Raw genomic sequence first — 17,295 nt, 5'->3', positions numbered from 1 at the left:
ACAATTGATATGGACCTGCGTATGCGTTTTGAAGGCCACAATTCTCTTGGTTACTTCAACAAATGGATGATGTTGTTGTTATTATTTAGGAGCATTAGCAACTAAGGCCACATTGCTCCGGGGATATGCGGTGGTCATTCCTGACCTTGCCGCATCCTCCGTATTGGTGGTCACGGGCTCGAACCCCGGTTTAAATAAGAAGCGTGTGCTACGCACTGCTGCTCCTGCCCACCTGGCTATGGAGGCGCCACAAACAAATGGATGAAAGTTGCTGTGTAGATACTGTCTATAGAAAACAATCTAAAAGTTCTAAAAGCTAACGGCGAAAGTATTTAATAAATCTTTACCACAGTGTAAAGCTTCATATACGAATCTTGTTCACGAATAGCAATCAGACAATTTTGTGATCTAACAAATTTCACGAAGTCGGCCGTTGGAACTCTTCGGAAAAAAAAAAAAAAAAAATAGTTGTAGCCAGCTTTGAGTTGAAGTTGCCACACTGCACAATCAGTTCTAACATGCTCCTCTGAAGGACGGCCAAACCGAAAACTAAAATTTCCGATTCTCGGGCAGTATACTGGATTCGACCATTTTCCTATACATAGCCATAAAATGGGTGGTGCCAGATAATGGATTTTCGGGTTTCGGTGGTTCAACTCTAGTTACTAACCGCAGAGAAGCAAAGTTCTGAGTAAACAGTTTATTAAAGATCAACCACGTATAAAATGGTTAATCGAAATTTAAAAATCGAAAGTTAAAAAAATAGAGTATTATCTGTCAAATAGACATTTCAGCGATAACGCAGCTTTACATTAGAACTAGAAAGGAGTTTGTTTATTAAAAATATTTAAAAAAAAAATGTATTCGTTTTGGCACAATCGCTTGTATGGACAAATGAATATAAGTTTTTAAGAATAACACTTGACTCCAAAAAAATCTTACGGCATTAAAATTTTGCTCAATGATAAGTACATTGAGCAAAATTTTCAATTTATTGGTTCTAGGCAGACAGATTAAATGGTTTAAATTTAATGACGCTTTTGTGAACACCGAAAAAGTTTTCGGTGTTCACATGGCCGTCAGATCACTGAAGAATTGAAAATGGACCCTAAAGTAGGGGTTTAAATGTTTTCTATGTTGTGCGAAATCACTCAATTTTTCTTCTTAGCTTAATTTAAATCTGCATACTTACAACCAAAAACGAATTAAATCGTAAGTGGCATGTCCGTGATAGTTTGATTTCAATCACATGTTTAAGACCAAGAAGGACAACGAAATTATGACTTTGGAGTGAAAGTAAATGAAAATTCGAAGTAATTACTGAAAAACCAACTTCATAATTATACGGAAATTGATGACCCTACTCAAATCGGTTTGATACAAAATACATTAGCTGAAATATCAAATGACCACTACAGCCATGGGAGAAAAAAAATCATAACATTAATTTCTCCCCCCCCCCCAGGAATCGCATCCTACTCGAAGCTAAAAGATACAGCTTTAATACTAAACACATAATATTTCAGTAGATTCACGTATCTCCGACGTAGCGCGCTTGCACCCGAAGTATAAGGATCTAGGTTCGAATTCTCAGGTGTTTTTTTTTTTTCTCTCTCTCTTTAACTAGTGTTGATTTATAATTTAGTGACCATTGAGCGTATGTCTTCAAACCCAGGAGTTATTTTCTCTGTATCACCCTGTATTTCACTTAAATTGGTGAAACTTCTGCTCAACGCTTGCTGCACGTCTGCTAATCACTAATTCGCTCCAACACAGTTGTAGAGAATTGGTGATCTGGAAGCTAGCGAGTCTTCCTGACAGGAGCGACTTACGAAACTGATTGAGAAGACAGAGTTCGCCGCTGTGGCCAACTGCGTTTGTAGCAACACTACAAAAATAAAGGGGGGGGGGAGATCAATTTTGTTAGGGGCCATCAGCCAAACCTACTTCCTGATATGATAGCTTATAACAGAAAGCTTTTACACTCAGATCATCTATCTTAATGGCTAAGAATATTAATATAATCAATGTTAATAAAAACTTGTAGAACAACAGGAGGGGAAGTGAAAGGATGCATTTGCACTCCTGAGAAATTCATAAATTTTACTACTACAGCTCAAATTATTATAAATGTAATAATTCGAACAAACTGTTAGTTATACTATCTGCTTTAGGATACTATCACGAATAGAAGGAAACTAAACTTAGTTTTCTAAGTTTCTCTTTTGTATGTGCAATAATAAATATTAATTAATTAATATAGCAGATATACACAATGCATCCCCCCATATGACATTCATTTGTGTGTCTGGTTTTCAAAACGGCAAATCGTAGTTCCTTTCCCATTATCGTGTTACATTACGATCGAATTTTTTTCACAGAAAATCCCGCCACCAATCAAGTACTCTTCTCCCACCCTCGGAGTAAATGCATGCTTCACAATCTCGAAAGCACTGTCATAAGATATTAAAAAGAACTGGAGTGACAAGGCGGTCTACGGAAAGCAGTTAGTCCAGGGCCATTCTCGACGCCTATGATCACGTGAAGACAACACATGCCTTCGTTGATAAGTACTACTTTGGTGTGGAAATGAAAAGCCATTCTACCGAGAAAGGCGAGTGCATCGGCGACTAAGGCCTTATTGCTCCGTGTATACTGTCTGTAAATTGCGTGTGTTTTGAGGTAAATTTTTTGTTTGCTGGACGAAAAACCCAAATTCCCGGAGGGGAAAAAACCAAGCTACCGTCGCCTGAGACCGACTAACAGCTACGTTGTGAAAAAGGCCCATAAAAATTCCCCACGTTATCGACGGGACTCGAATTCGGGTCTTTTCCACCTGGTGTGGAGAGAATGGCGATGGGTATGTGTGTGTGCGCATAGCAGACGCTCTTTGAGCTGACCGTGGTTCAAGCCCATGACTGTTAAATATAATTAACGATGTGTATTAATGGTTTATTGTAAACTCCTCTAACCTGCTGGTCGTGCCGGCGTATAAACAATATATATATATATATAAAGAGCCTATGAATAAGAACCTTTTCACAAACTACATAATGCCATTTTAAGTTTTCGAATTCGTACTTACATTAAAGCAGGAACTGAGGTTACACATCGATGACATATTACTATTGTGGGGGGTGGAATACATGATTATATTATTTTTATTTTATTTATATTAATTATTTTGTTTTTATTTTATTCCCTTATATGAGTTGTTGTCCACCTTATTTTAATTTCCCCACTTACACATCTGACCTTACTTTACAGGAGAATTCCAAATTCAATGGAACTTCTTAATTTAATTCCCTTCGAACAGGCTGAGTGTTCAAAATGACTAAACAAAGACTTCGTTTAAAATATACACAAGATTTTATTACATATATTTACATAAATGAAATTGTTCAATGATCCAGTACATATTATAATTAGTATTGTTTTATTACAGTACAAGCATAAAATCATTGGTTAAGTTTAGTTATATTCTTGTACAACTTCCTCCATTATATCACAAGGCTAACAACATCTTTCTTATGCGACTCCTTTTATACATTACTTAGTAAAACATTCTCTGAATAAATCACTTTTTATTCTAATAGATCAGGCTTGTCTCTCACATTCCAATCTTCCCTTTTTAACAATAAGATTTCTCTGTTTGCAACATTAAGGGTAATCTCTTTCTAATTAGATTATTTATCTTTTCTAATACATTAGCATTCATCTCTTAAATCAAATATTTATCTCAATCCCTAAGTTATGCTAACAACCTCTTTTGACTAGTCAACTTGTGACAGTTCAGTGTATCACATATATAATACTCTTTCTATAAGCCCTCTGAATTATCCCACATCCAAAACTGTTACCTTACTTTATGTTACTCAAGAAAATTTTCCACATCTATGAATCTCCATCTCTTTACCTTTATCTAGAGATCCTTATCTTAATTACACATTTTTAAGTACATATCTCTTATTATATATGTTATAATGTCCCTCTTATAATTCCTAACCCTTGTTTAGAGTCCTATAATTTACAAGCGAATACTCATGTTAATTAAACACTTACTTCTGATACTGAACAGGATTTTTTTTTGTAGGGCCTTTCGTTCCTCAATGGGCTGGTCTACGTCTTGATAGGGCATCACTGTGTCTTTTAGGAATTTATGGGCTCGTCCTCGATATTGCTACTTAACTTCGGTTCAGCTATTCTGGCGGACTCGGGATTACAACTTTTCGCCTTGCCTTTATCACTGCCTTCAGATGATCGCCTAGGTTTATTTTTCTCCTTACATTACTTATTTTCACGCTGGCCACTTTCACTACTTTCCTATAACGGACAGGTTTATTTCTTCACACACTTCAGTCGTTTGCATACTTGCCTTCCGATAACGGGCTATTCGACTGTCCTTTTCTATTATGAACTCCACTAACTTTTCTTAACTTACGACTGCACTAGACTTATCTAACCTTTCACTATTCCATCTTAACTTCTTAACTTTTTTTTCTTCAGATCTCATCTTCACCAAAACCAACAAAAACTCCTCCGAAGCTCACAGCATGGCACAGCACAGCACAGCACAGGACAGGACAGTACAGTACAGCACAGGACAGTTTTCATCAGTTATTCCTTTTTTGTCCATCTCAATTACGCACCGTCCCCTTCTTCTAGCTTTTAACCAATCTTTTCCTTTATATTCACTTTCATTATCTCCTATTCGTGCATTTTAACTTTTCTTCAGCTGTACCTTCAGAGCTCATTTTAATAAATTTGCAAAATTTCCCAGGCTGCCACTGCTTTGAAGTTCGCCGTCACTTTGTTAGTGCTTTTAACAGATTTGTTTACACTCTCTTCTAACCTGCGATCGCCGACAGTCAAACGCCAAGGTGATTGCTAACCCAAGCAAAATACTACCTGACCGATGTCACCAGGTGTCCCCGGATCAAAAGGAATGTCCGACAATGTTCAGTCTACATCCCTTTGTTCTTTACCATGGTGCGAAGTGAAATGTACCTCTAATTGCTAACAGCTTACCGCTCCCTTCTCTAATTCAACCTTGTCTAATTTTTAATCCTTGTGAGTGACCCAGAATAATATTTGTGACCAGTAATGTTTACTGTCCTATTTTGCTATTTCCTAAACTTTAATTTAAATAAATCTCACTCATTTCTAATATATTAACATGTAAGATTTTTCATCTTACACTATGTGTGCTGTATTTTCATGTCTCCGGAATTTATTACTTGATCTGCTGAAACAGTACACTATCAAAGTTTAATGCAACTAGAATCATTTAACAAAAACAGCTTTGATTTTCCCCCCTTTATTACCTTAAGAGATACACAGGGTCAATTTTTTTTTTTTTTTTCGTGAAAAAACGCCTTTCGAAATATTCATGTGAACACCCCTCGCTCTTTCCTCCTACTCCTTGCTATGCATCATTTATGAATGGCTCCTAATAATTAGGGCACCGACGAAGTAAATATGACAATTACGTACATAAAGCCGAATGAATCAATATTATTAACTTAAGATTAATTTTAAAAATGAATAATGCACGTCTTCCGGTGCATTTCTTAAGCGGAAAAAAAAAAAATGTAAAAGCACATTCAGATACGCTGGCCTAGCTCCTGTTATTAGACTATTTTTTAGAGCTACATCAAAGGATAGCTATAAAAACTTTTCTCAATGTGTATATTTAAATCAGTAAACCTACGAAGTTTTGATTTACCGTAATTTCACCTCAATTGGGATTTCGCGTTAATCGATTTTTCCGTGCTGGATGGAGAGGGCCCATCTAATATTAAATAGGTGACAACGGCCTGTAGCAAGTGAGGTTCATTTTACATGGGACATGTTCAACGATAGGGGTATAATCTACTTTTTTATTACTAATTCCAGAGTTGTTGTTGTTGTTGGAGTGGGTTTATTGGCGCAAGGGCTGCTATGACCATATTGCGCCTATACCGTTACTTTGGAGTGTTTGTCAATATAGGAAAGGAGACTATTCTAGAAGTGATTGTATGCGTTAATCATTTTTAGAAAGGTGAACAGTTCTGATAAAGTGGCATCATTTCCAAGTATGTGGCTTAGTTGCAGAGGTTTTTGTGAGCTAATTAAAGATCTGAAGCATGCGATTCTAGCTGAATGATAATGTGCACATTCAATGATAATATGTTTTACAGTAAGTATAGAACTACAATGCGGGCAAAGTGGAGGATCTTCTCCTAGCAGTAGAAATAGGTGTGTAAGATGTGTATGGCCAATTCGTGCTCTTGCCAGCACGACCTCTTCCTGCCTGTTTGATCGGGAACTGGATCTCCACAGCTGTGGATTGTGTTTTATTTCAAGAAGTTTGTTACCGGTTTGATTATGCCACATTTCAGACCACATCTCAGTACATATCCGCCTTATGATTGGTTTGTAATCAGAAAAAGGAACAGGGGTGGAATCGAAGCAAGTGGGGTGTTTTGCTGCTTCGTCTGCACGCTCATTTCCTGGAATTCCAACGTGGCTCGGTATCCAGCAAAACGTAACAGTCCGATTATTTTTGTTGAGTTGGCATAACTGTGACCTGATTTGTGAGAGGAATGGATGCAAATGTTGTGATTTATTCTGCAGAGCATTCACCGCACTTAAAGAGTCTGTATATATTATTACTTGGGTGTTTGGAACATCGTTAAGGAGTTTTAAAGCCATTTTGATGGCGTATAGTTCGGCCGTAAAAACACTGCATTCAAGTGGTAATTGGGCAGAGACAGTGCATGCAGGACTCATTACTGCAGCTCCCACGGATACATCAGTTTTGGAGCCGTCCGTGTATATCTGAAGACTGTGAGCATTGGTCAATGCGTGATTCGCATGTAGTTGTCTAAGATTGTGGTTCGATAAGGAGTGTTTTCCCCACTGAATAAAATAGTCGTCGCAATGAGGTATATACATTGCCCATGGTGCCTGTACTGCGTCCGTAGCTTGAAAGATATTTCCAAGATAGATTTTCCAATTTTGAGTTACCTCTTGTAGCCGAATACCAGCAGGTTTGTTTTCGTTGGGTTTATTTCTATATAAGTTTTCCCACTGCGGTTCAAAAAGATATGTCCAGATGGGATGAGACGGGTGACTACGTAATTTGACTGCATAACTAAGAAGCAATACTTTTCTCCTAAGATGTAGTGGAGGTTCATTGGCATCTATATACATACTTTGCACTGGGGATGTCTTAAAGGCCCCTAAGGCAATCCTGAGAGCACTATGCTGGACCGGATTGAGCCAAGCCAATGCTGTCTTTCGTGCAGAATCATAAACTGGGGCTCCATAATCTAGACGAGATCTTATTAAGGTTCGATACAGATGTAGAAGAGTGAAGCGATCGGCTCCCCATGTCATGGAAGATATAACTTTGAGGATATTAATCTTTTTCATGCACTGAGTTCTTATTTGTCGTATATGTGCCTGAAAGGTAAGTTTGTTGTCAAGTGTAAGGCCCAAGAACCGGATACTTTTGCTAAGTGGTATTTTTTGGGTTCCTAATATTAGCTCGGGATCTGGATGGAGCTGACGCTTTTTGCAAAAATGGATAGCAGTTGTTTTTGTTGCAGAGAGACGATAGCCATTGCGGGATGCCCATGATTCTATTTTATTTATCGAGAGCTGCAATTGTCGCTCAATGGACCGCATGCTTTGTGAATGATAGGATATAGTAAGGTCATCTGCATATAAATAGGTGTCAACATTAGCCGGAATATTTTCTGTTGCATTATTTAGCCTAACCGCAAAGAGCGTTGCACTTAGAACTGATCCTTGTGGGACCCCTTCTTCTTGGACAAATGTACGGGAGAGTGAATTGCAGTAACGCACTTGAAAGGTCCTGTTTTCTAGAAAACTCTGTATGATAAGGGGTAGTTGACCCCGGAGCCCTGTGGCATACAGATTTTGAAGTATGCCATACCGCCAGGTGGTATCAAAGGCTTTTTCGATATCCAAGCAAATCATGACTAGATGTTCTTTACGGATAAAAGCATTGCGTATGTTGGATTCTGCCTTGACCATAAGGTCTAGAGTTGACCGATTTTTCCGAAATCCGTACTGATTCTTATTCATCACCGAATGAGATTCTAGATACCATACTAAACGGGCGTGGATCATTTTTTCTAGTGTCTTACCAAGGCAACTGCTGAGAGATATTGGCCGATAGTTTCGTGGATCTGATTGATCCTTTCCAGGTTTAGCAAACGCTAGAACTATTGAGTGACGCCAAGAAAGAGGAAAGTAGCCATCTGAGAATATCCGGTTGAAGTATATTAGCAATGAATTCAAAGCTTGTTTGTTTAAATGTTTAAGCATTATATAGTATATCCCATCAGGCCCTGGTGCACTATCACCCGACCTATTTAGACAGCTCTCTAGTTCAAATGATGTAAAAGGTCGGTTATATGGAGGAGATGCCCTTGTATTGAAGTTCAGGTTATGCTTTTCTGCTTTAGCTTTTAGCTGTTTAAAAGTAGACTCATATGCTGATGCTGCGGAGATTTGGAAAAAGCAATCTGCCAGGGCATTTGCAATTTCTGTTGGAGTGGAGAAGTCTTTACCTTTCCAGCTTATAATCGGCATTGATTCGGGGAACAGTTTACCATTCAGTTTTTTGATTTTATTCCAGATTTTTCTAATCTCTGTATTTTTAGTAATAGTGGAAGCGAACCGGATCCAAGAGTCTTTTTTCGCTTTTTTCTGCACATAACGTGCCTTTGCTTTAAGTTTCTTAAAATTAATCAAGTTTTCAGTTGTTGGATACTTGCGAAATCGATTCCATGCTTTATTCTTTTCTCTTTTAGCATCACGGCATGCATCATTCCACCAGATATTGGCATGTCTGCGAGGACTGGCTGTGCTTTTTGGTATAGCACAGGTTGCAGCTGTTATTAACTGTGCAGTAATGTGGTCGGTAACTTTATCTATGGACTGGCTTTTGATGACTTCATTATCAAAGGAAATTGAATCTGTGAACTTGTTCCAGTCTGCTTTTGAAAATTTCCATTTTATGCGGCTGGCTATATGTGTGGTTCTGTTTGTTTGCAATTTGCAAATAATTGGGTAATGGTCACTGTTTAGTGGGTTACTTGAAACTATCCACTGAATGATTGGGAATAATTTTGGGGAACATATTGATAAGTCTATGGCAGTAGATACTCCGGTGGGAAAATGAATATAAGTGTCAGCACCAGTGTTTAATAATGTGAGATTCTGGCTCTCAAGAACTGTTTCAATAAGTTTTCCTCGTTTGTCTATCTGGGGAGATCCCCACATAGTGTGGTGCCCATTGAAATCTCCTAGTAGAATGAAAGGAGATGGAAGCTGCTTTATAAGGTCCTCCAGTTCTTTCACAGTGAATTCTTTGTTTGGGGAAAGGTATACAGAGACAATGGTTAAAGTAAAATTTAAAACAATACGTATGGCTACAGCTTCTAATGTGGTCTGCAGGGAGATCTGTTTTGTAGGAACTTTGTTGTCAACTAGTATGGCTACACCTCCTCTGGTTGAGTTAGTATTGCTTCTGTCTTGTTGATAGATACTATAATTTTTAATCACTGGAGTCACCTGCGGAGTTAGATTGGTTTCTTGCAAGCAGAGGCTGATTGGACTGTGCTGTTTGATTAGGTCATAAATATCAAATATATTGCTTCGTAGACCTCTACAGTTCCACTGTATAATATTCTGCATTATTTAGTTTTTGGGATTGAGTATGGTTCTGTCTGTTTTTTATATCCAACCTGCTTGTGTCGTTCAGGTTTCATCTTTTCTTTTTTTGGGAAGCTAGGACGCCCAAGGTCCATATCATCTTCTGCATGTAAATCTAATATTGTCTCATCATGCGGGGTACCAGCATCTGTGTCCATATTTCCTGAGTATGGTTGTTGTGCAATATTTGGGGATGATGCTTTCAATTTCACAGTTTCTGGTAGAGTATCAGTTGCAGTTGGTGGGACTGTTAGCGGAGTATTGTTAGCACAAGTCACTTTACATTGTTCTGTAGGTGGCTGCTGTGGGACCGACAGCACTGATCGGGCCCAATCAGCAATTGAGATGGATGGAGGTACTGTGACTGCCGTTTGTGTTGCAGCTGACTGGTATTTTTTGGCTGCCGCAGCATAGGTAATTTTTGGCATACTGAGCATAACTTTTTTCCTAGCTTCCTGGTAGGTGACCTTTTGCTCAACTTTGTATTTCTGGATCTCTTTTCCTACCCTCCAGAGTTCACATGATTTTGAGTATGCTGGATGCTGGCCTTTACAATTTGGGCATTGTGGCGTTTCTGCATTGCAGTCCGTTTGTGCATGAGCTTTAGAACCACAGTTTGGGCAGATGGCGTCTCCTCGACATACTGTTTGCGAGTGTCCAAATTTTTGACACTTGAAGCATCTGATTGGGTTCGGAATGTAGGGACGTATTCGGCAATTAAGGTATCCGGCTTTGACACATGATGGTAAGGTTGGTGTACTAAATGTGAGGATAATATTCCTAGTGGGAACAAGTTCACCATCTTTTTTAATTATTATCCGCTTTGCTTGAACTACCTTTTGATCTTTTAGTTCTTCTACTATCTCGTCTTCAGTGACATTCATCAGGTCCCACTCTGCTATTACTCCTTTGGAGCTATTTAAAGTGGCATGAGGGGTGACCTGTACTGGTATTCCGCCGAAAGTGGATAATTTCAGTAGAGACTGAGAATGCTGGTGCTTAGTTGTTTCGACTAGAAGATCTCCAGATCGGAGTCTTTTCACCATTTTCGGTGAACCAGCCACACTTTCCAAACATTTCTGGATTAGAAATGGTGAAAGTGAGCTCACAGGTTTGGCAGAAAGAGAATGTAATATGAGGAACGCTGGATATTCCTGCTGATTCTCATTTTTGCGTAGTCTCTTAGATTGTGATTCGTCACGTTCGGGTTCATTTGAGTCATGACATGAGCGTCTAGGCTCAAGTACTGGAAAGTTGTCATAATCCATGGTTGCTCCTTTTAGCCCCAGAGGATAACTTTTCCTCCAGGTTACCGGCCCCGCCACGTGGAGGCAGGAGCGGTGCCACCAGTGACCAAGCGATTAGAGATTAGTGGTTAGTGTGTTATGTGTTATTTCTATATACAAGAAGAAGAAAGGTACCTTTCCTTTCTTTTGAAAAGCTTACTTCTTTATTTAGAAGAGCTGAAAATAAATAACTTAGCAAATGAAACACTTGAAATTTCTCTGAAATCTATTAACTCTAGAGAAGTCGCTTTGAAATTCACTTGTAGATTCGCTTTGATCACTCGCTTGGCACTCGGGGCCCTAATTCCAGAGATGATTTTCGCAGCAAGCTTTATCGCTGCGGTCTCATCTCATAAGAGCATACCTAGTTTTAAATCTAAAACCACATCAGGAATTTAATTTAAGGATAATGAAATAAATGTCGGTTGTTCAGATGCAATAGAGTATTTTTGCAACTTGTGCTGACAATGCCACTTTGAAAGGCAGCAGAAGTTTTCTGACAAATCTTATTTTTATTTATAATCAAACAATAATAGAGATTCTGTTCTGAATAAGAATCCGAATTCGTACTTACATTAAAGCAGGAACTGAAGTTACACGTCGATGACATATTACTATGTGCAGTGTTTTCATCTCTTGAATTTAATGCTTGATCTACTGACAAAGTATACCATCAAAGCTTAATGCAACCAGAATCAACTTGTCTTGGATGGAAAGAAAATTCTTTTCCCCGGATAAAAAAAAAAAAAAAAAAAATACTTAAATACATAGTCTTAAACAGGGAGAGCAGAATTTTGCAAGTTGACTGTGTGATGAAACATTGCCAACTGACACTAGCGACCTCTTTAGGTTAAGCACTTAAAACGACTAGTGTACATTCCTCACGTCACTCGACTGGAACCGAACCATGACTATTTCTTAAAAACGAGGGGAGGGGGAGGAAGAATGCAACATTGTTCCGCAAAAAAACCGCACTGATCTGTAATTATTAAGCTGGAAAATAATAAGGAGCAAGTATACTCCTTAATGCCCGAACCCCATATAAGAGAATAAGACATTTAGTCCGTGGTAGGACAGCTTCACATGGTCTCCTCTTTCATCTAGGACAGTTTAGAGATTTTTCCTGGAGGGCCGCACTGATATTTTCGTGGTGGCTCGCAAGCTACACTTTTTTTTACTTTAACTGTCCTTACATTTCATTCAGAATTTTGCAATAATAGTGATCCGGCTGTTATAATGATTTAAAGAAACAACAAAACGAAAAAATGAATGAATGAATTAAAAAGATCTCTACATAAAATAAAACTAACTTAAAGGGTAATGCAAATAAATCCTTAGGGTTACAAGTTCGGAGAATGTCGGTTGCTCATCATCGATCCAGGAAAACGCCGAAGAGATCCAAAATTCTAACTCCCTCTCCACTCTGGATGAGTTCTATTACTGGATCGCTATAATAGTGATCCGGCTGTTATAATGATTTAAAGAAACAACAAAACGAAAAAAAGATCTAATAATTTGTCTAATCCTTCCTTAAATTTATTCAAACTACCCGCCTCCATAACACCAGATGGACGTTTCTTAAATTTTCTCAGGTTGCAATAAAGGTTTTCTCTCTCTCAATTACTCCCTGACTGAAATAAAATTTTCACACACATCTATGACGCAATCAACCTTCTCAATTTAAATTTATGACCTTGTGTTTAGCAAGAGTAAGAATTCTAAAAACATTTAGCTTACTCAGTCCATTAGCTTCAAGCCTTAAATACATCAATCAGGTCTCCTCGCAACTTCGTGCACAGGGTGTGGGAAGATCTTAAATAATCCAGCTGACGTTGGGGATGAACTGAATAGGTACTTTGTATTGGTCTTTACTGACGAAAGACCCTTCATGCTGAGAACAGATTGTGCGAGTGAGGCTGAGCCATATGCAATTAGTGATGTCGTATTGCAAATGATTGTTTATTAAAAAAACTTTTGGGCATAAAGGCAAGTATGACTCCCGGAGATGATGGTTTTTTTTTTTTTTTTTTTTTTTGTTATTTGGTTTTTAGGAGCATTAGCAACTAAGGCCATGTTGATCCGGGAATATGCGGTGGTCATTCCCTTGACCTTTCCACATTCTCCATATTTGGTGGTGACTGGCTCGAACCCCGGTCTAATCAAGAAGCGTGTGCTCCTTCCCATCTGGCTACGGAGGCTCCTGGAGATGATGGCATAGACCCTGTAGTTTTGAGAAAGCGTGCGAGGGAGGGTATTGAACCATTAAAGTTAATTATGAGGCATCTTTGGACTCAGCGGAAATTCCTTTGGATCGGAGAAGTCCCAATGTATCGCTAATATATAAAAGCGATTCTAAGGCTGAAGTTGGTAACAGGCCGGTTAGTCAGACTTAATTTTAACTATAATATTGGTATAACTGGTCTACCTCCACGGGGCGGAGTGGGGCAACGTTGGGTCCCATTAGGGGCCCAGCGGCTAAATGACCAGATGAACAACGGTACGCGACACTACACAAATACAAAAATCCATATAATTTTAAACCTCTGGCATTGACAGTGTTCTGTTTCACACCCACAATGTATAGCACGCGGAGATGGGGGGAACCCCTGGTGCCGTTTGACACTAAACACACTCTACAACTCTACCACTCTAGTCAGACCTAATTAGTAGGAAAAATCTGAGACGCAACGATTAAGAGTGCAATCCAGGGACATTTAGACAGATATAGCATTCTGAAGGACACAAAACATGGCTTCGTTAAAGGAAAATCATGTTTAACTAACTTACTAGGCTATTTTGACACAGTTACTCATGAGCCAGATTTAGGGAACAATTTCATAGTTTATTGGATTTTAGCAAAGCATTTGACTCTGTCTCTCATGAGAGGTTACTGTATAAGCTTGAACAGGTTGAGATTACTTGTAAGATTCTAAGGTGGATTGCTAGGTGACTGTAGGACAAAAAGCAGAGGACTGTGATTAATGGGTATTCTTCAGACTGATGTAAAGTCCAAAGTGGGGTTCACCAGGGATCGGTTCTTGGACCACTGTTGTTTCTGATTTTCATAAGCGACATCGAACGAAGAGGAAAAAGGGTGTGAAAGGGTCGGCAGAAGGAAAAACTGTATGAGGAAAGACTCCGATTATGTGGGCTATCGAGCTTGGCAACCAGGCACCTCAGAGGTGATCTGATTGAGGTTTATAAGGCTGTGAGAGGGATTAGTAAAATGAATGGTGGAATTCTCACTGTTATTAAGAATTCCAGAAGTAAAGGCAATAAATCCAAATTACAGGGCTTGAGTTTAGATTAGATTGTAGTTTTCTTTCAGCCAGCGAGTCGTTGAGGATGACAGTTTGAATAAATTCAAAGCTCAACTGGATAGTTATCTGTGTGAGGAGGGAAGCATACAATTTGTATTTTCTTATCTACTTGGGGTTTTTATTTATTAATTTTATTATTATTATTTATTTATTTATTTTATTTTATTTTTTTTTTTTTTTTTGCCAGCAAAAAGCCTGTGGCTTCCTTGCACTATATGGCAAATACTATTACTAAATATCCTTCCTAAAAGAGGTTTCCAGACCTGTACGCAGTACTCAACCTGCAGAGTTACCATTGCCTTATGCTAGTTTCGCGACCTGTACGCAGTACTCAACCTGCAGCCTTACCATTGCCTTATGCTAGTGGAATAATTACTTCTTTATCCCTGCTAGAAAAATTCCTGTATATCATTGACAGAACCTCAAGAGCTCTCCCACCAGCCGCCTGCACTGCTCAGAAAATATTATGCTTCATTATACCCCAAGGTCTTTTTCGTTTCCCAATACCTTGGGTGTGGTACTATGTTATTATATGTTAATAACAGTTGCTATGTTATTCTGGGATTACTGCTGGTCATATTCAGTACGTTATATTCGTCAATCAACCTAATTTTTCCAAATCTTGTTGCAGTAGCATAACCTGATTCCTATCATTAACACTGTGTCAACTTTTGTATGATCTACAAACTTGGACATTCAGCCTGATGCCTTCATCAGTATCATTAATAAAATTGAAAACAGTAAGGGGGCTCAGTATTGGACTCTACTAATAATATTAATCCAAGAAGAACAGTGTCTATTATTAACCATTCTGTCTTCTTATGTCTGTGACATGAGAAGACAGAGTGGTTATTAATAGATGTGTGTTCGATTCCCGTCTTTGTTCGATTCACAGACGGGAATCGAACACAGACCTCCCGAAACGAGTGACAAGTGGCAAAACTACTATACTGAGTTAACTGTGGTCAGAACTTGCCTTGTTCGAATCCGCTAAATCTTCTTCATCGTCAAAATAATTAGCTGTAAGCTCTTCTGACCTATGTACTCATGCTGGAGTTTACACAGAACATTTAATCTATTATACCGTAGTTCCCAACCTTTTTCTGCCTATGGACACATTCAAGAGTTTATGAGAGAGTGGTGGGCACCTGCCACTCAGTGTGGGGCAAAAAGTAGCACAATCAGTGCAGAGAAGAATTCCACGTACAATATACCACAAAGTTTCCTGAAAATAGTAACATCACGATATGGTGGTACAGCTCAAATTCCGCACACAGTCAACACTGTGTTCACGCAAGCTTACTAATAACAACTGGTAAGCAGTATCCCTCATTAGCTGCGCGCTGTTACGTGATACTAGCATCCCACAAGATGTAAACTACTGCTTACAAACACTCTGATATGCCTTAGCAAGGGAACAGCATTGACACACCTTGCGAGTTATAGTATTGTGCGCGTTCCATAATCATATAGTATGGCCTTCATTATTCATCATGGCTTCTTCTCGCTGGCGTCCAAAAAAGTCTTGGCGGAAGACAGGGTCCCACGGGCAGTGCGCTACGGACCGCTGTATTATACATTATCAACACGGTTCTTGAATGTACATTTGTTCATGAAATTGGCCTCGAGTGTTACAAAGATATTTCCAAATACGAAATTAAGTAATTAATGCATTTGCACATATGACTAACTGACGTAAATAGCGATATTATTAGCAAAATGATGTGGCGCCTCCGTAGCCAGGTGGGAAGGAGCAGCAGTACGTAGCACACGTTTCTTGATTAGACCGGGGCTCGAGCCCATCACCACCAAATATGGAGGAAGTGGAAAGGTCAGGGAATGACCACCGCATATCCTACAGCAATATGGGTTTAGTTGCTAATGCTCCTAAAATGATAGCATTTGAACTAGCAGTGTAAGGGATTAAAAAGTTTCCATATTTATGTGTGTTTTATATTACTTGGGATATATTAGACTTACGCTTTCTTTTCATAGGGAAGGGAATTTACTGATTAAATAAACTAACCGGCCAATGTTAAACTGGAGACTTATTTTTGGTCTTTATATAGTATTACACTGAGTGGACAGAAATCATGGAGATACCTACCTAATAACGGGTAGGCCCACCTTTCCCCCAGATAAGGGCATTCACACGACTGCCTTTATCCGGGCATTGAGTCCGCTAGTTCACAAATGCATTCCACAGGTATTTCTATCTGGACGTACCAGAGGTCTCAACGTGTGCCAGTTGAATACGCCCTAGACCATTACCGACCGTCCACCTGCCTGAACAGTTCCTTGTTGACATGACGGGTGCATAGCTTCGTGCAGTTTCCGCCAGATACGCACTCTCCCGTCCGTCTGAACAGTTCCTTGTTGACATAACGGGTGCATAGCTTCGTGCGGTTTCCGCCAGATATGCACCCTCCCGTCCGCTCGAAATAACTGGAAACGGGACTCATCGGACCAGGAGACACGTCTCCAATCATCCAAGTTCCAGTGCCGATGTTCTTTCGCCTAGTTGAGGCGTAGAGTCCTGTGCCGTGGTGTTAGCAATGGGATTGAGGTGGGTCGGGTGGGTTCGTCCACTAGCGGGGGTGACAGCGTCGCGTTGCCCAGGAACTAGGTATCCCATGAATTCTGTCCTTTCAGTGTACTTATATAATAAAATATTTTTGAAATTTTGACTTTATTGAAAGGTATTTCAGAATATGTGCTGTTAAATGTTAGGAGTTAGTGCTATAGTTATTTATTTATTATTTTTTTATGAAAAAAAAAAAATACATCATGCAAGGCAATACATTTTAAATCTTCCTTGCGGCAGCCGGTATTGCCTTGCATATGGATTTTTTTTTTTTTTTTTTTTTCCACTAAATTGTTGACTAAATTTTTTTTAAAATTCAGGAAACTAGTTTAATTACATCAACGATTTCTCAACCTTGGTCATAACCCCACTCTAG

At 39.0% G+C, this 17,295-nt stretch overlaps 1 protein-coding gene across 1 annotated transcript in view; it reads right to left on the bottom strand.

The window, feature by feature from the left end:
• Nucleotides 1-17,295, bottom strand: part of LOC150077413 (uncharacterized) — a 166,626-nt gene that overhangs the window by 86,272 nt on the left and 63,059 nt on the right. The window lies entirely within an intron of this gene.

Source organism: Mastigoproctus giganteus, chromosome 12 (assembly GCF_048544385.1).
Source record: "Mastigoproctus giganteus isolate SK-2022 chromosome 12, ASM4854438v1, whole genome shotgun sequence".
Classification (NCBI taxonomy): Eukaryota; Metazoa; Arthropoda; class Arachnida; order Uropygi; family Thelyphonidae; genus Mastigoproctus; species Mastigoproctus giganteus.
This window is presented reverse-complemented; position numbering and strand designations above follow the sequence as displayed.